The 20,337-nt window shown below is 40.2% G+C and overlaps 1 long non-coding RNA gene across 1 annotated transcript in view; it reads right to left on the minus strand.

The window, feature by feature from the left end:
- Positions 1 to 2,560: 2,560 nt before the first annotated feature.
- LOC139462000 (uncharacterized) overlaps positions 2,561 to 20,337 on the minus strand; it is a 32,703-nt gene continuing 14,926 nt past the window's right edge. Inside the window, exon 2 of the long non-coding RNA XR_011653011.1 lies at positions 2,561 to 3,719. This is a non-coding gene — a long non-coding RNA (uncharacterized lncRNA). The remainder of the gene's footprint in view (positions 3,720 to 20,337) is intronic.

The raw sequence follows: 20,337 nt of genomic DNA on the forward strand, positions 1-20,337 counted from the left end.
GGTATCGGCAAATGTACATGACACTTCCAAATACATATGCGACCATATCCATGACGGTAAGCAGGATGTACCATCTATATGTAGACATATATGGAATAGCATAGACACATTATATTTTGTACACGATAAAGGTATGACAAAACTCAGAGGAGGTGATCGCTTTTGGACCGACGCCACGTAACTGTTAACTCAGCCTTAAAGACGGACCTGCGTTTGTGCTGACATTGAAGCAGTCGGTCATGGTGATCCAAACATAGGTAAGTGAGTGGGTTGGGTTTAACGCCGCTTTTAACAATATTCCAGCTGAATCACGGCATGGCAGCTTAACGTGGGAGGAACGCTCGAAGTGATGAAGGTCTCAGACATTTACCACTATGAAACTCATGAGCACGGGTATGGTGCGGACAAACCTAGAAACATAATCAGGGAGGAATCGGGATTCGATCACGGGTTTCTGGGTGCCCAATGGACGCATTTCTGCACAGCTTATTGGGTTGCCTTAGACGACTGGGCCCACCCGACCCCACGCCTGCAATCTTAATACTCACATGTAATAAACGAGTTTAATTAACAACTAAATATAATATAGAAAGTTGGGATATACAATTATCGGATATGTGCGTATGCATGACTCATATGCATGGTAGGTAGCTAAACGATGACAAATTGACTTGGAATGTTACAAAACACAGCAACTGTCACATGACGTCAGATACACGTGACGTCATTCCGTTTCCCTCGTTACTATTTTAACCTGACCACCGTTTTAGTTGTAGGGTCAGTTACATGTTCAGGGTAATTATAACTTTATGTACTCAAAAGAAAACTTTTACATATATCTTTACGTTGGTGGACATACCACAGTAAGATCCACCAGGGACAGGAAACGTGGCCCAGATTGCAGGACAACCACAGAAGCGAGTCCAGCGTGGATCTTACTCGAGGTCAACTCCTTCGTCACATCCGAGTTCGTTATAGACAATAACATCATCTTTGATTGCAACCCATTTGGATACGTTTGGCCGTATATTCGTTAGATAACATCTAAGAGATATACGGAGTTCGACTGTAGGGTGAGTGTGTGAGTCCGTCTCCGGAGACGGTAAATATCGTTGGCATTTTAATAGTGAGTGAGTGAGTGAGTTGGGTTTTACGCCGCTTTTAACAGTATTCCAGTTATATCACGGCGTGTCAGCTTAATGTGGGAGGAAAGCCCGAAGTGATGCAGGTCTTATACGTTTACCACTTCGGTGAAACCCACGAGCACGGGTATGGTGCTGACAAACCTAAAAACATAATTGGGGTGAACCGGGATTCGAACCCACAATCATAGGTTTCTGGCGTGCCCAGGGGACGCAACTCTGCACAGCGAATCGCGGCGCCTCAGACGACTGGGCCACCCGCGCCCCCTGGCATTTTAATAACGAGCTACATAATATTCAACATAACTGTCAGTTGTTAAATTATAAAATGTCAGTACCTAGTAACGATGTCTGTCTGATGATACTAGAAAGTTTATAATGTTGGTATTATCTAGGTACGGTTTCTGTATCTGTATCTGATAATCTCACTATCTGATAATGATACTTGTTTATAATCATATTATCAAATAACGATCTCAGTATCTGACAGTAATTCTAAAACTATGAAATAACGATGTCAGTATCTGATAGTAATTCTGGAATTATTTAAATTATCTGAGTACGATTGCAGTCTCAGATAATGATACTAGAAATTATTACCTTATTACGACGTCAGTATTTGACAAAGCTGTCACAATCTGATAATTATACTAGAATCTGATAATGCTGTTATTATCTAACAATGATGTCAGTATCTGACAATGATACTTGTACCTGTTATCTCTGTCTATATTTCAAAACGATATTATTTCCTGTCAGAATAAAGACATACACATCTCGTAGTCAGGCCAGCAGCATAGTGCCAAACATATTTCACAAATAAACAACAAACAACCACAATTGGGAAACCATTTGGAAAATATGTTTATCAAGTAAAGTAGATGGCATTTATTGTTTCAAAAGGATCCAACTAAGAGTTATCATAAAGAACCACACGATATGAATAGATTGTTGATTCGTGTCATCGGTAACTAAAAACATATTTTTACATTCCATTCTTCAGATGTAATTATTCTTGAAAACCTGTGTATTGGGTATTCGTATAACTGCCTCATGACACGTCATATTAGATTGATGGATGTGTTTTTACAAATCAAGACTTATTTTGCATCTATTTCGGTTTTCATCAAGATCAATGAATACGTGTGTTATCAGGATAGTCTTAAAAATACACGTTTCCTCATAAATGAGCGTGACATCTTTGAATGTTTTCATTTATTGCTTATAGAAATACAATACTTCTACAGATACTACTATTTTGGTGACTCAACGGCTTTAATAAACATGATTTTTTTTTCAAAAAATGTTTTATTGGAACATCACCTTGATAAACACATTAAGAGATTACTACACACGGGGCCGGGGTGGGATGGAAAGGGGTTATTTATTTATTTTATTTTTTGGGGGTGGGGGTGGGGGGGGGTGGGTGGTTGGTTAGTTTCAGCCATGACTATTTGAACCGCAAAGTGATTTTGTTTTCAGATCAGCACATATTTTTTAATATTAAGGAGCTCAATTATTTGTTTGTAAATTGATGAAAAATAACGAACGGTATTCCTTTTAACACTGCAAGAACGGGAAACAGCATCTTCTTTCCTACAATGCGAGGTATATGTAAAAATAATTCAGTAAAACAGGGGCTTGACAATTTTTAGACAATATTGCCCTCGCCCCTGATATTTTCTTATTGTAAGGCAGAAAAAAGAAACGAAATCAAAATTAGTTTTTGCACCAGATTCCAACTTTTTACAAACGCTATGCCATTCCAGGGAATCTTAATCGTCTCTACATACTTGGGCCGAGGGGAACTTTTAATAGAAGACTTTAAAAGATTTGTAACCTACTAGTCACATTTGAAAATCCCAAAGTCATGGTTCTGGGTCTGACTTGCACTCGTGTTTTAACAAAGTACAGGACAAGACGAGATCATATTTGTATTGGTCACGTGATCATGCGATATAGGGACTAGATGCATCCGCAGAAGCGAACCCAAGATACCCAAACTGAACCACGGCATGTCTGTCTTTGGTGAGCTCCATAGCAGGATACGGTTTCGGTCGAGCATGTGTTGAGTGTTTGGTCTGTAAAGATGATTACATTCTGTTGTCGTAAGGGATGTTGACCTGATCTCCGAGATCTTGTGGGAGGTTACTCGGGCTCTTGGTGGAGGTCATCTGAGATCTGTTTGCATATGACCTGCGCGGCCTTGGACAAGGTCAAGCGAGGACTTTAGGGGGAGACGCTTCTTAGGAAGGCGACCTGAGTTCTTAACACCTCATTGAATGAATGTATGTTGTTGATTTTGATCTCGGTTAAAAGAAGATTTTTGCTTCATTTTGTCTCAGGCTTGTCGGTGCAAAGGGAGTGGTTTTGGTAAGGGTGACCACAAGCATACTTCCATCTGCTATTGGCATGACACATACGGTGACGAATGAACGACTTGCCAATCGTGCCACTTCTCCATACTTATGACCTCCGATGACGTCAGCTGAATACCAGGTCATGGTTCAAGGTCACGATTCAAGGTCACGAGATCAGGGACGATAGGTGTGGTTGACCACGGACTGTTCATGATTTCTGTAAAAGAGTAAAAAAACACATGTTTCGATAAATTATGCAATGTGTGTTGTTGCGTCATTGTAATCGAAATAACAATCTTGTATAATATAAGCGACCAAATCTTTTACATATCCAATAGAAAACTGCATAAAGCAGAGTCGATTGTACGATTCCGACCATATCATGAGCATGTGTTTATGAATCACTATCAAATAGTGGTTATACCAGGTATTCGCGGAAAGGTGAGCGTATCCTGTCCCGCCGGTGCCACCTGTCACAAACACATGCCAAGGCAAGGCAATCGTTCACCAGAAAAACAAGGGACTGTACAAGTTAAAATAGGAAATTGCATCGGACATCATTTTTGTCATTGATGCGTCAAACTTAGAAATGTCCACATGTCTACCATAAAACTTTTTGAAAGATTAACTGGAAGCCTGAAATGTTGTAATCTTGATCAAACTTCCAAACAAGAATTTATGACGCTCTTTGAAATCTTGGTAAAAAGAGCATGCTCGGTTGTATCTCAAAAGTCGTGAAATGTAAACACCAAAGGCTGGATCTACTGGAATACTGCTCGACGCGAAGCAGTGCCTGAAACTCAGCAGAGTAAACTGAGAGCCTAAATGGCCAGCGCATTTCCCAAACTGTAGGTCCCGTGGAAAAAAACCTGTAGGCCCAAACATAGTCGTGCAATATAGATTACAAAACAGAACCAGTCAACCAGAAGCTTTACTGCTACCACACCGAGTTCCCAGAGACTTTGTGGTGATAGATGAATCCTACAGTTATTAGGAAATTATCAGCTTGTAAATCATCTTTACGACTACATGCATTTAAAAGGTCTAATCCTACTGTTCATAAATATGAAGGTTATATTCACCACATTATCTAAATAATGAATTTATAGCTTAATTAAGTTCGTTTTTAATTTTTTTAAAGTAAGCTAACATGTTCCTAACGTCCAGATTAAGCACCAAGGAAGCGAAAATGACGGCGAGTTTCGGCAAATTTAAGATTACAATACAGACCAAAACACTAACTTATTTCTTTTTTATTTTCCTTGTTAAAGTAATCGTAAAATGATGATAAAAAGAATTTTAAGTACGATCTATCATCACATATTTCACGACTCTAGTGGCTTTCCGCTCAGTGACATGAGAAAACACCGGTAAATACCACCGTTTTTGAAGCTTTGTAAACAGGACACGTGCGAGGATGGGTTCGATGTTTGGAATCGTTAGAAAGCTCTGAACATCAATACTATAACAATAACCTCGCCATGAGTATTTTCGAAGTTTACGATTTTATTGGATATAAATTGGTTTCTAATGACGCGTTTGACGTGATCTAAAAATTTAAGGATCGTGATTGGAAAATTTCAAGCACATCACCTAAGTCAGCCAATCAAATACAGCAATGGATATACCTCGTGTGTGATGTTTTAGACTCGGACGAAAGTCTTTGGTTAAATCGTATTATTTTGAACATTTTAAGCAGGAAATCGCGACCTGTGTATAAAATATGGAACTTCGTGGCCATAAAGTGCTAGGTTACGACCTGTAACAAAGATTGCTCATGCATATAATCATGTCCAAGCCTGAAAATCGAGGCGACTAATGGCGAGATGTTTTTTGACTTACTATACAAGGTTGCACGAACAGATGGAAATAGTAACTTTGATGTAAGTTTGACAATTTTGAGAAATATATTATTGATTTTATTTATTGCTTCAATTTATTTACGGTTTGCTTGAAACGTCTGTATATTGCTCATTGACATGTTCGATATGCGCTCGTTGTCAAAGCATGTGTCCCTGATTATGTTTTTCAATAATATTGCGGGAAATGGTTCATAGTTTTAAATATATTGATAAATCATGATTAATTGAAATGAAATACGTATTTTCTGATTTTGTGAAAAGTGACAGCTTTGATAAAATAATGATATGACAGGTAGGTTCATGAAACTTTTTGACGTGGCTACGGTGTGGCTGGTACACCTGCCTGTGGTGTTGAAAGAGGTAACTTGGGGAGTACTTTGAAGCTGGACTGAAGCATAAGCAATCTCATTTACCATGTTTACAGTTTAAGGGCCTGCAGAAATTTAACGGGAGTCACTCACTCACTTTTACGGAAAGCATGGGTTGCTGAAGACCTATGCTACCCAAGATCCTCACAGGTCCGAGACAAAGTGGGTCCCACGGACTTCATAATGAAACCGAAAATGTACAGGGTGACAGGTTAAGTGGAAGATCTTGAAAATTGTATCATTTGATTTCTGAAATCTTCACGGGTCTCATTGTGTCTAAATAGCTGAGTATGGAGGCTTTCAGGAATCAAGTTTATTTTCTGAGGAGGTGTAGATTAAACTAGTTCAAATATATGGTAAAACATTTGAGTCACGAATTTGCTGATACTTTGGTTTTCGATCGAGCTCGAAACGTCCATTTCCACTCATGTTTGTCATTCTTATGTACTTGATCATGTCAGAAGTTCAAAAGTATAAGGACGAAAAAGGCGACCTGTCAACCATTTGACACGTCTGGTTGTTAAAATACCCATATTCAAAACGTTACCACAACAGACAAACATGTTGTACATATATTTTACCCTCTAGACGATATTAATACTATGTTTGTGTGATGTGTGCGTCTAGCCTGCTTCCTGGTTTACTGTCTGGTTGCCATGGGCAACGGGTACAATACCCAATCACTGATTATGGATCGTATCTTGCTTTGTTAGGTAATCGTATCATTATACTGAACATCTGCAGTCGTTTTCTTCCTGTATTATTTTTTTTTTATCTCAGATCATATCTGAACCTGAAATAGCTCCTATCAATAGCGAGACTATAGTGGTTATTCCAATATATTAATCACTTAAAAACGACAAATGACTTTGAAAGGCACTTAGAGGTGATACACACAAGGAAGAGAATTTATGGATGTCAACTTCTTTATGATGAGGAATACAACGTTTCGGAGTATATGCTTACTCCTTCATTAATTAGGTTAATGAAGGAGTAAGTATATACACCGAAACGTTGTGTTCCTCATAATAAAGCAGTTCACATCCATTAATTCTCTTCCTGACAAAGGACTTTTTAAAGTTATATTTGTGTTGAAAATGGAAATGGTCTTTGTGATGGAAGCAGATGGAAGCATTGGTCGATGGATATACTGATTATGAATAGCACTTTGTTAATACATCCTCATCTTCATAGCATTATTACTCGTTGACACCGTCGTCGTTGATGGCAGGGGAGTTCATGTCGTCCTGTGTTGTGGTAGAGTGTGTCAGAATAGAAATAAATGTGGTCTTACTTAATGCTAGCCGTCTCTTGAACATAAACATCAATTTCACTATGGGCAACTAAAACATTAGGTATGGTACGTATTCGATAATAGCGTGTCAATGTAATCCGGCGTGGATTGTTGCTCACAACATCAATCACTGGATTGTCTGTTCCAGACTCAATTATTTAAAGTCCGACGTCATATAGTTTTGAGGCAAAGTACAAACAAACACCTTATCAATATATGTGGTTAATTATTTCATTGATTAAAAGTTTCAGTTCGCATGGTCTGAACACTAAGTAAAGATGGCAAACGTGTAAGATTTGTTTCATTTCCTCAAGATATTGTCTAATGATGTTCATACAGAAATTGGAAGTCAGTTTCATGGACACGGCCAGCACAAGTCCTACTAGGGATGAGGTGAAATGGGGTTTTATAGCGACATGCTCGCAAGTGTGTAAGTGTGGCTGTCTTTAATTGTCCGGATATATGGCGGTTTTAACATGGATACCCCACTCGAGACACATTCTAGAGACGCCGAGCCAGCCAGTCCTTGTTTCATGTACCTTACTGCTTCGCGCTCGAGGCAGGGTAACAATAAGTACCATCATTTAACGTCTTTTAGTATGACGCGACCGGGAAGCGAACCACCGACATCCTACTCTCCAGCGAGACCACTATGGATAGAGTCCTACTCGGGATGAGGTAATGGTCTAGGCTTCAATCTTCTTCATCAAATAATGCTGAGTGCGGAGTTAAACAACAAACAAACATCAATAACATCGTTAATTTCCGCCCTGTTTCCTATTCTTCATAATTACAACACCTATTCCTGGCCCGTTTCTTTGTTTGTTGTTTAACGCCGCACTCAGCAACATTCCAGTTATATGACGGGGGTCTGTAAATAATCGTGTTTCGACCAGACAATTCTGTGATTGACATCATGGGCATCGATCTACACAATTTGGATACGATGACATGCAACAACCAAGTCAGCGAACCTGACCATCCGTTAGGTGAATCGGTTGCTATTCAGGGGACGCTGGTAATGATTTTATTAGTCCAATGCATGAAAAAGGCGGCCCAATATGGCGACATGCGACATTTCACTAATACATTGATGTACATAATTGGACATACTCAAAAGCCTTAGGCCTATTCAAGATCAGTCCTTCCAACACCAACAGACGGCTCCCAAACTATGGCGATGTACACACTGGTTCCACGTTGCATGAGTTACTGTTTCAGGTTCCACTGAAAACATGCCGGGTTCTTATCACAACGAATTGTTTGTTATTTGTGTGCCTATTTGTATTTAACGTGCGTACATAGTCCATATTTTGGTATAGTTCTGCTGTTTTTCTTTGGTAGGTCTGTAGATGGGGATTTCAGACTGAAGAAAATCTACCACTGACACTCTGAACTGTCAGAATATTTACAAAAGTAGAAATGTTGGTCATATGTATCATAGAAACTATAATTTTGATCTGTTTAATGGTTCACACACCCATACTCATGTATGTTCCCCAGGAATCAGAATGTCGATCATTTGCACTTATTCTTGGTTTGAATGAGTATAGGACGCCATGTCTTGTGTCCGGAAAAACCTTGATATTCTATTGTTTATTATTAATTTTATTATTTTTCTATCCAACCAAATCTACCCACATGTCCATAGAAAACAACGCCTTCATAGCGTGTTTTCATAAACATATTTATATGCCACAGATCATTAAATATGTTTTCAACACAAGGGGGATCTTTTTATCCGCAAAGGCATATATTTAACTCTTCTTTGGCGTCTAAAATGATAAATATTTTCTCTTGTATCATCACAACAGCACCACACTACAGTATATTTTAGATTCAAGGACAAAATGCCACCATTATGCAGCAGAAAAAATGCATAAATTAATCAGAAATGTCTTATTTATGGTCACATCTAATATACTGTTACCAAATTTCACCCATAATTGTCAGCTCGGTCGGCACAATTATACCGCAGTGACGTGAAGCGAGAACCACACACAGCGCAGGGCTCTTCTTGTCACGTGACTATCAATACCACTGCCAGCTCATTGAAGCTGAGACCTACGCCAGTGGTTTATTTTTAGACTGATCGATACTGATGATAGTACTGCTGCATCTCCTGCTATTTCCATCACGACAACGAATTCTGTGTATCGATCTGGCTATGTTTGTTCAAGTTAAAGGGACACTGATAATATATTTAGTAACTGTATATAACAGAGTGTGATGTTACTGGTTGCTTTATAGCAAGGAATGACACACGTATTTCTGTCCAAGAGAGTGTGTGAATGGTGTATAACGCCGCACTCAGCAATATTCCAACTATATCACGACGACATGTAAATAACTGTGTCCTGATCGGGCAAATCCGTTGATAAATTGAGCAAGGCTCCACTCTGTCCAGATTTGATGACGTGCAACCCAGCCACGTTGCAAACGGGGACCACGGTGACACCATCGGGAACTGTGGACCTATTCTGTCCAGAAAATTAATATCCATAGGGTTCTGATAAGAGGAACACGCGGGGAGGTTTTATAGCTTTCATTCGTCACACGGAGGTGAGGTGAGGTGAGGTGAGGTGGAATTGGGTGTAACGTCGCGTCCAAGATTATTGCACTTATATAGCAACGTGCATGCACGTGTGTGTGTGTGTGTGTGGCTGCTTGTACTAGTCCAGACTGATGCCGATTTATAGTGCTAGCTCACTGAGATACCATGCCGCAGTTTAACATGAATACCCCACTCAGACACAGTATTCTGACTCCGAGCCGACCAGTCCTTGTTTTAGCCCCTTAATGCCGAGCGCCAGACAGGGTAACAACAAGTACCATCTTTTAACGTCTTTTGGTATGACGCGGCCGGGGATCGAACCCCGGACCTTCTGCTCTCCGGGCGGACGCTCTACCACTAGACCATGGAGACGGTCCTTATCACACAGATGACTGGGTTTGAACACCGACATGGAAACAATGTATGGAGTCCATTCGTGGTGTCACCGTGTTGCTGGATAGCGGTAACCCTCGTGGAAACCCACTCATTTTGTTTGTATTGGTTCTTTTTGATATTTAACGCAATACTCAGCAATATTCTAGCTATATGACGGTGTTCTGTACAAATATTCAAGTCAAGTCCACCCCAGTGGTTGACAACATAAACATGGAGTTTAGTTGGGATACGATGACACGCATGAACCAAATATGCGAGCCTGCCCACCCGATCCAATTAGTCGCCTCTTACGACACGCATGGGTTGCTGAACTAATTCAAACCCGAATCTTCACGGGGCCCAACTCACTCTGACCACAGGAAAGTTGATAGACAGGTGCCCTCAGTAACAAAACATAAACTCAACAAACCATCTGTTAAATATGTTGAGCTTAGTAGTTTCCGTAGGGCACCAAATTGCTTTACAACATCGTCCAAATTATTGCCATTGCTTCCTTAATCCGAAGGAAGGTACTTGGAACCCTATTGTAATCCTACAAGTTCGTTCGTTCGTTCGTCCGGCCGGCCGGCCTGCCGCTTTTCATTGGGGACACATTTTCTCAAAAAACTGTTTCAGTTAGAGAAATACAAAACTACACACTGATGTTATAGGTCATGATCTTAAAAGAGGTCGAAAATTGTAAAGAGTTATGGCTCTTGCTCGTGCTTTTCAGACAAAAACATACGTGTGGCCATAAGGCCCATAGTACAATTCAATTTTAACAGATACATAGAAATCAACGTGATCTTGAACATAGCATAATATATTCACCAGAGTCTAAATACATATTTTGCATACATTGCTGAAGATTTGATAACATCTTCATTGGTCGAATTCAACAAATTGATCATTAATTGATTGTCTTTGTGTGTAATATCTAAATTAGGTAGAAACTTTGATCTCAAGGTTTTATATTTTTCACATATAAAAAGAACACGAAACTCGTCTTCAATCTCTTGGTTGGTACAGTTAGTACATATACAATTTACAAAGTCAATATCCTTGCTTCTACGATATTTATTAACATTGAAGTTATGGAGCGATATTCTAAATTTACAAAGAGCTCTCAATAGATATTTATCTTGTTATAATGTTCAATTGTTTCTGGTTGTAACAATGATTTGATACAAGCTTAATGCTAAAGAAAGTGTTAAGAGGAAACTTGTTGGTGCCAGTTGTGCTAAAATATATCTAATAATCTTTGTTTAAATATATTTAAAAATAGTTTTTCATTACCGGTGTCTTGTGAGATCCATACATAGGAAAATCCAATATTAAATAATGAGCTTCTTACACCAGACACCCAATTAGTTTTCCCTTCATCATCTTATTGCTTCAGCATTTAGTAACATTGAAATGGGTACCAGTGAGCTTCCATTATTCATAATTTTATCCAATATTTAACGACACGCAGCTGGCTATGTACGTATATACTACAGCCACCAGTTTCCCCAAGTACTGCCTTATTTGAAGCATATTTACCACTGCATAATATTGCTCAGAATACAAAATGTCAACTTTTTCAATGGATTCAAAATATTTAATGCCCTATTTTCCGAGCCGTATAACTAAATGGGTAGAATTTTTTTCCATCAAATATCGAATTTGCTGTTGAAAATGAGGTATATTTGTTTTCATTGAATAATTTATAAACAGGAAACATTGCTTCAGATGCCTGAAGCGCAAAGGTCTTACAAGCCGTGGACCAATTTAGTGCTGATGACATTAACAGTCCTAAATACTTCTAATAAATAGCAATCTTTAAATGTTTATAACCATATATCCAATTTTCATGTTTCAATACAATTCCACAATTTCTAAAAAAACCCAATAACATTGGTTTTGTCAAGGTTTACTTCTGAACCCCACTTAATACAAAAGGACTGCAAAACATTAAGCTGTTTCTGCAAGCTTACCACACAGTAGGACACCAGAGCAACATCATCCGCGAACAGCAAAAGCAAAAGCATGATATCTATAATCGTGCTTTTCAACTTATTGCATACTGTGTGCAATGGGAACAAGTTTTCTCAACTACTATACGAACGAAAGTTTGCATTGCGAAAATTGGTGCTCAAAATATTTTTTTAAAGTTTTTTTACAACGATATTATTTTAAGTAGTGCAGTGTCTGCAAGAGAGACAAGTTTTCAAGAAAACTACTCAAGTTCAAAACTGTGTTTGCAGTTTGGAACGTTTTTCTCAGAAACTACTGCAGCTACACGAGCTAAACTTATCTAAACGATACTTATCTCGATATCAGATTTTTCATAACATAAAGCCACCCAAGTGCCCATATCTTCTTAAGGATATACAGGACTCTTTGCTTTTATAGTTAACATTAACTTCCATGTTGTTCACTACTATATCAACAAACACAATTCTAATGTGCCCCATGGCGGATGGTTGTGATAATGCCGTTAATCATATCACGAAGACGAAATGTCAATAGTCCAGTTTACATTGCTTTCATTAAAACTTCGTTCATAACAATTTGATATTGTGAGCTCAAATGGATATTGTCAATGGTGTTCACAATCATTTAACAGTATGGCCACCAAATGCCCCCACCAGTATGTGTGAACCCTGCAACATAAATCATTTACAAATACATCTGACTCTTGATCGGAGATTTCCTTATGTTCCTTCGCATTATTTCATGTGTACAGAGTATACGCCTTATTTCCAAAAGATTTGTCGCAGTCCTCACGTTCTAAGATTTGTTGCAGTCCTCACGTTCTAAGATTTGTCGCAGTCCTCACGTTCCAAAACAACGTCCAAGGTAACAATATCCTCCTGTCTGTGTTCCCACGGAAACCGGTTTGGACTGCGATCCTCAGGCCAGCCACAAACATATGATCCTTGGTTCAAATCCAAGTTTCGCCCTGATAATGTTTCGAGGTTTGTCAGGACCATGTCCATGGGTTTTACCAAAGATGTAAATGTCTAAGACCTACATCAACGTTTTCCCAAATCAGGCTGACATGCTAAGTCACAAACCTCCAATACACTTGTTACTGTTGTCAAACGAAGTCCTCTTGCCAATGCATGTAGTTCACCCTCGCGCATTACTGTAGGTAAAGCTTGGCAAACACAATCTTCATATCCGCTGATTTCATAGGCCCGTATGAAGATTGTGTTTGCAAAGCTTTACCTACAGCTATGCTGATTTTATAGGCCCAAGACCCGTGAAGATCCGCGGTAGAATAGGCCTTCAACAACCCATGCTTGCCATGAAAGGCGACTATGCTTGTCGTAAAAGGCGACTAATGGGATCGGGTGGTCATGCTCGCTGACTTGCTTGATGCATGACATTGATCCCAATTGCGTGGCTCGATTATCATGATGTCAATCACTGGCCATGATTGTCTGGTCTAGACTCGATTATTTACAGACTGCCGTCATATAGCTGTAATATTGCGGAGTGCGGCGTTAAACAACAAACCAAACCAAATCATAGGCCCGAATTGTACCTAACGAGTTAACACATTTCAATTTCACTTTAACCAGGATATTTCATGGGCGGATACAGCTTTTTTGAAAAGGGGGGGTGCACAATTAAGATCTATTTATTGTCTTTGGTGGTAATTTATACAGAAATAAATATTTTTTTCTGTATCCGCCCATGTAAAATAATTTAGAATTCGAGGTCCATAGTTTCATTATATCCTGGCTGCCGCTATCCTAAATCATTTCGCAAACAGCGATCAGGAAGAGATGGTCTGAGCAATAATTCTGCCAGAATCCCCTCTGTGACCAACACCATGGGACAGAGAGATGTCGAGAGTCTATTTATCCTCCAAAATCATTCTTCCAACTTTTTCAGTCTGTAAACAGTAATGTTTTAAGTGTTATCAGTACAGCTAACCAGCTTCAGCGACAGTGATTAGTGATGTCATTTGAATGTGATGTCATGGTATGTAATGCAACTTCATAGCTTGATCTCACGCAAGCGATATCTTTTGTTGAGAATAGATATCCATTACATTCATCGTAACCAATAACACCAGAACCAAACTTTCTGTGTCCATTCGCATCTAACAGAGATGTTCCGTCTGGACCCAGGTTGAAAGTCCCTAATACCACGATGCTAGTCATAAGAGATGATTAAATAGGAATGGTTGATTGTGTGTCAGGTGGTTCGAGACTCGATGATATACAGACAAGGCTCGATAAAACTTGAACATTGCTGACTTAATGTTAAACGTCATTCACTCACCCACTCACTCAGTCAAAGGGACAAAGGAGATAATTATGATCTTAAAGCTTTGAGTTTGGTGGCATCGTATGATAGTCTAAAAGCAAGTACAAGGTACGACAAAAATATTGGCTATGTCTCTCTTGGAAGAGCATCTGTAGCATCTGTTCCGGGAGGAGATGAGACTATGGTTGAGGAGGCTGCCAAGGAGCTATCAGCATCAGCCCATAATGCCGACTGAACCTTCCTGAGACCCTTTCAACAGCTCTCTGACACAAGTGTTCGTTCAGGAAAGCAACTGCGGATGTATTATCACACAGTGTGATCATCTTGTTAGCCAATTTGGGCACAAATGGCAATGGCTGCATTCTGACACTGTACATAGTCACTGAACCAATGAAAGTGAGGATCCCACTTTTGGCCCAGAACAGAATTCGAGAAAAGATTCCGCCAGGACTAACAGCATCAACTATCTATCATCTGGACCCATGACTACAGTTTCATTGACTACAGTGGCAAAGGTTGCTAACTGCCTAACTACATCTACGAGATTAAATCCGAACCCTGGCAATGAACTGATGACAGAGGACTTTGACGATTCACTAGGAAGCCAAGTCCTGGAAAGACTATGTTGCGATGATGCGAGACAAAAAGTGTTTTTTTTGTTCATTCGTTGTTTAACGTCGGCAGTCTGTAAATAATCGAGTCTGGACCAAACAGACCAGTAAATGACATCAAGAGCATCAATCCACGCAATTGGGATATGATGACATGCTTCAACCAAGTCAGCGAGCCGGACCACCTGATCCCGTTAGTCGCCTCTTACAAGCATAGTCGCCTTTAAACGGTAAGCATGGATTGTTGAAGACCTATTCTACCCCGGATCTTCTCGGGTCAGAGACAAAGTGGGTCCAACGGACTTCATAATGAAATTTGGGGCGGTCGGGTAGCCGAAGACCCGGGTTTCGATTCCTGACATGGGTACAATGTGTGAAGCCAATTTCTGGTGTCCCCTACCATGATATTGCCGGAATATTGCTAAAAGCGGCGTAAAACCAAACTCATTCACTCATAACGAATTTGGAAATGACTGTTTAAGTGGACGATCTTGAAAATGGTATCATTTAAACTCTGAAATCTGTCGTAGTTTCTGGATGTTTAGGTATTCGTTTAGTGACACCAGGTCCATATGTAACATTTATGCGACGTGTCTTTTCAAGAACCGGTATTTGGAGATCCGTTGCATTCTTGAAATTGGTAAAATAACGAAATCTCCCATTTCCAGGAAGAAGCCCATGGTATTCATGACTATGATGGAAGTAGTGTGAATGTAACCGTAGATGACCACTAACAACTGCTGGCAGACGTTTCTCAAACATGAACGTCTGGAGTCAGAACGGGCCAAATGATAAGCAACACGGGCCTAATGTTGCAGCAGCATCTCAGGAGGCTTAGATACTCAGTGAATATGATGACTATCAACAGGGTAATTTCACAATATTTAAGCTTGTACAATAAATATAGAACAAATTTAGTTGACCAACGGTTTTCCCCTCAACGTTTGTTTTGAAGTCAAAACCTTGAGGAAAGAATGTTGAACTTAAACAAAAAGCAGTTTCCATGTGGACTGTTGAAAATACTGCATCTCGACGTTTTCCTTCAAACCTGAAATGCGTCTCATATCAGAGAAGCAGACCCTGAACATGCTATGAGCATTTGCCGCCTATGCTGCTTCATAAGGACGACGGACTTGGTTCCCCAAGTCGTCTATGGCGCCGCAATGCGCTATGCAGAGCTGCGCGCCTTGGGCACCCCAGAAACCTATGATTATGGTTCGAATCACAGTTCGGCATACCCGTGCTCGTGGGTTTCGCCATAGTTGTAGATGTCTGAGACCTGCATCAATTTGGGCTTTCCTCCAACATCAAGCTGCCACGCCGTGATATAACTCGAATATTCTTCAAAGCGATGTGTGTTCAACCAAACTCACTCACTCAATCATACTGATGGAAGAGATGTATTGCAAATAACCACCAGAAACACGAACATATCAAGACATGATGACACTGTTTCTGCTCCCATTCGTCCACCTTGACAAACCTTAGATATACAACAGACAAGGTCTTGCCAAAGGTGGATCCCAAGGCAAATCTACCTCATTAGGAGATGCGCCAGTCTGTGGTATGTAAGGGTGGAGTTCTTAGGGGCATTGTGTGGGAGTGGATCTATGCAGTCAGGCTGTAAGACATGACAAGTAGTGTCTATATCTGTGTTCTCCTGCAGCAACCGATAAAGATCAGGGAAACAGGCTGAAATGTGACATGTATATGGATGCACTCTTGATTTGGAGAGCCTGCAAATGGAACACAAGTTCAAACCTAGATAGGCTGATCAAGGACGGTGTAGAGTATGTTGTTGCTGCTGATGCTTCAGCTGAGGCAGTCGACAAGGGCAACACAAGACTTAACGCCAAATCTTAGGAGCTTTGCTTTTTGTTTGTTGTTTAACGCCGGTCTCAGCAATATTCCAGCTATATGACTGCGGTCTGTAAATAATCGAGTCTGGAAAAGGCAATCAAGGGATCAATGCCATGAGCATCGATCAACGCTATAGTGATATGATGACATGCATCAACCAAGTCAGCGAGCCTGACCTCGTGATCCCTTTAATCGCCTCTATGACAAGAAAAGTTGCTTCTTACGACAAGCATGGGTTGCTGATGACCTATTCTACCCCGGATCTTCACGGTTCTCAGCAGTGGTAGTAGTATTCTGATCGAGGCCGAGAGAGACGACATGAAGATTCCATCAAATGATATATACTGTGAAGGAAGAGATGACTTTAGACAGTAGTGGTAGTAGTATTTTGATCAAGGCCGAGAGAGACGACATAAAGATCCGATCAAATAATATATACTGTGAAGGATGAGATGACTTTAGACAGTAGTGGTAGTAGTATTCTGATCGAGGCTGAGAGAGAGGACATAAAGATCCAATCAAATGATATATACTGTGAAGGAAGAGATGACTTTAGACAGTAGTGGTAGTAGTATTCTGATCGAGGCCGAGAGAGAGGACATAAAGATACGATCAAATGATATATACTGTGAAGGATGAGATGACTTTAGACAGTAGTGGTAGTAGTATTCTGATCGAGGCTGAGAGAGAGGACATAAAGATACGATCAAATGATATATACTGTGAAGGATGAGATGACTTTAGACAGTAGTGGTAGTAGTATTCTGATCGAGGCCGAGAGAGAGGACATAAAGATACGATCAAATGATATATACTGTGAAGGAAGAGATGACTTTAGACAGTAGTGGTAGTAGTATTTTGATCAAGGCCGAGAGAGACGACATAAAGATCCGATCAAATAATATATACTGTGAAGGAAGAGGTGACTTTAGACAGTAGTGGTAGTAGTATTCTGATCGAGGCCGAGAGAGAGACGACATAGAGATCCGATCAAATGATATATACTGTGAAGGAAGAGATGACATTAGACAGTAGTGGTAGTAGTATTTTGATCAAGGCCGAGAGAGACGACATAAAGATCCGATCAAATAATATATACTGTGAAGGATGAGATGACTTTAGACAGTAGTGGTAGTAGTATTCTGATCGAGGCTGAGAGAGAGGACATAAAGATCCAATCAAATGATATATACTGTGAAGGAAGAGATGACTTTAGACAGTAGTGGTAGTAGTATTCTGATCAAGGCCGAGAGAGAGACGACATAGAGATCCGATCAAATGATATATACTGTGAAGGAAGAGATGACTTTAGACAGTAGTGGTAGTAGTATTTTGATCAAGGCCGAGAGAGACGACATAAAGATCCGATCAAATGATATATACTGTGAAGGAAGAGATGACTTTAGACAGTAGTGGTAGTAGTATTCTGATCGAGGCCGAGAGAGACGACATAAAGATCCGATCAAATGATATATACTGTGAAGGAAGAGATGACTTTAGACAGTAGTGGTAGTAGTATTCTGATCAAGGCCGAGAGACGACATAAAGATCCGATCAAATGATATATACTGTGAAGGAAGAGATGACTTTAGACAGGGTCAGGACCAGCACTGGGTCAGACCATGTTCAACCAATCAGTTTGTACAACTGGGCTGGTTAAGTCTTCTTATCAGTAGTGTTACACCAAGGCTGAGGTGAGGGAAATGGGGTTCAACATCAACAAGTGTTACACCAAGGCTGAGGTGAGGAGAATGGGGTTCAACATCAACAAGTGTTACACCAAGGCTGAGGTGAGGGAAATGGGGTTCAACATCAACAAGTGTTACACCAAGGCTGAGGTGAGGAGAATGGGGTTCAACATCAACAAGTGTTACACCAAGGCTGAGGTGAGGGAAATGGGGTTCAACATCAACAAGTGTTACACCAAGGCTGAGGTGAGGGAAATGGGGTTCAACATCAACAAGTGTTACACCAAGGCTGAGGTGAGGAGAATGGGGTTCAACATAAACAAGTGTTACACCAAGGCTGAGGTCAGGGGAAATGGGGTTCAACATCAACAAATGTTACACCAAGGCTGAGATGAGGAGAATGGGGTTCAACATAAACAAGTGTTACACCAAGGCTGAGGTCAGGAGAATGGGGTTCAACATAAACAAGTGTTACACCAAGGCTGAGGTCAGGGGAAATGGGGTTCAACATCAACAAGTGTTACACCAAGGCTGAGGTCAGAGGAAATGGGGTTCAACATCAACAAGTGTTACACCAAGGCTGAGATGAGGGGAAATGGGGTTCAACATCGCGGTCAAGATTAAAGCACCAATAGAGCGACTTGGATGCATGTGTGTATGTGTGGCTCATTGTACTAGTCCAGACTGGCCCGGCTAAATTTTGCTAGCCCACTGAGACACCATGCGGCAGTACAACACTCAGACACATATCACCCCGAGCCGATCAGTCCTCGTTTTATCCTCTTGTCCTTGCGGACTATTATTTTCCCAAATTGTGTCCAACCCTGCTGCACGCATGTTCCAGCAACTGATCCATTGCCCAACAAGGATAGCAAGAATCTAAGGACATATCCACCCAGAAACCATGTAATAATCTCCCTGTTCAACAACACATTCTCTCACCCACTCACCAATCATTTATTCACACTCTCGTCTCTTATCAAACATCAATACTGATAAAATAAATACAATAACATTTAATCCCGTTTTTCTTCCAAAAATTATCATCTATATTCATCCTAATAGTACACTATTTTTTATATTTCCTCTTCGAGCATTAAGGGTGATTTCTTCACAAGATTGCGTGTGTAAACGCCTGCTCCTACTATGCAGTTCTACCGCTTAAGGTGCTGTTCGCATTTTCTCGATCACGTAGATGCCTTCAGAATGTATTCTTAGCTGTTGATTCTATTCTCGGAAAGAAATCTCATTTTCCTTACAAGAAATAACCATTTATAAATTTTCTCAAACTGTATTATATTTTCTTGAAATGTTCAACCTGACGTAGAACCCTGGTTAAACCAAGCTACGTCTCATCCTTTCTCGCCCAATAAACCTTTTTTCTCGAGCTCAATGATCAGCAAGCTAAAAATATAATAGCCTGCTTCAATATCTCCCTTGCCGGGAAAGCTGCAACGGCGGCCGACGGCGGCCGTTCAATATGCCAAACAGTGAGCGAGGCATAGGCGAGAGCGTTCCATCATTGATTTCGGGTTGGTCTCTGCGCTATATATAGATCACGGACAGCTATTCCTGAGCGGAGAAACGTACAAATAGATAGGCGATGGTTATGGCTGGAAGGGAGGCAAGCTCTTGTTTCAAAACTCACGCAATGATGAACGCGCTGTTACAGTCCATGTTATTCTGTTGAATCAAGGCTTGTGGCTAGGAACCTCTCTTTCTGATTTCTTTCTGAATGAGATGATTATCCTGTAATAGTATGACAACATTTTCATTTTTAAAAATAGTTTCTTAAAGACTTACATAACCTATATATTTCGTTTTCTGGCAAACGGCGAGTGTATGTTTATGGGAGAGATGTTGATGGTAGAGGTCTGTGAAAAGAAAAGGTCCAACCTCACTTTCTGGAAGTATGGTTTTAATAGCTGTATTCTTTTCTTACTGGTTAGATTTTCTTTTC

The sequence above is a fragment of the Haliotis cracherodii genome, unplaced genomic scaffold, assembly GCF_022045235.1.
Source record: "Haliotis cracherodii isolate W230 unplaced genomic scaffold, xgHalCrac1.p SCAF_15, whole genome shotgun sequence".
Classification (NCBI taxonomy): Eukaryota; Metazoa; Mollusca; class Gastropoda; order Lepetellida; family Haliotidae; genus Haliotis; species Haliotis cracherodii.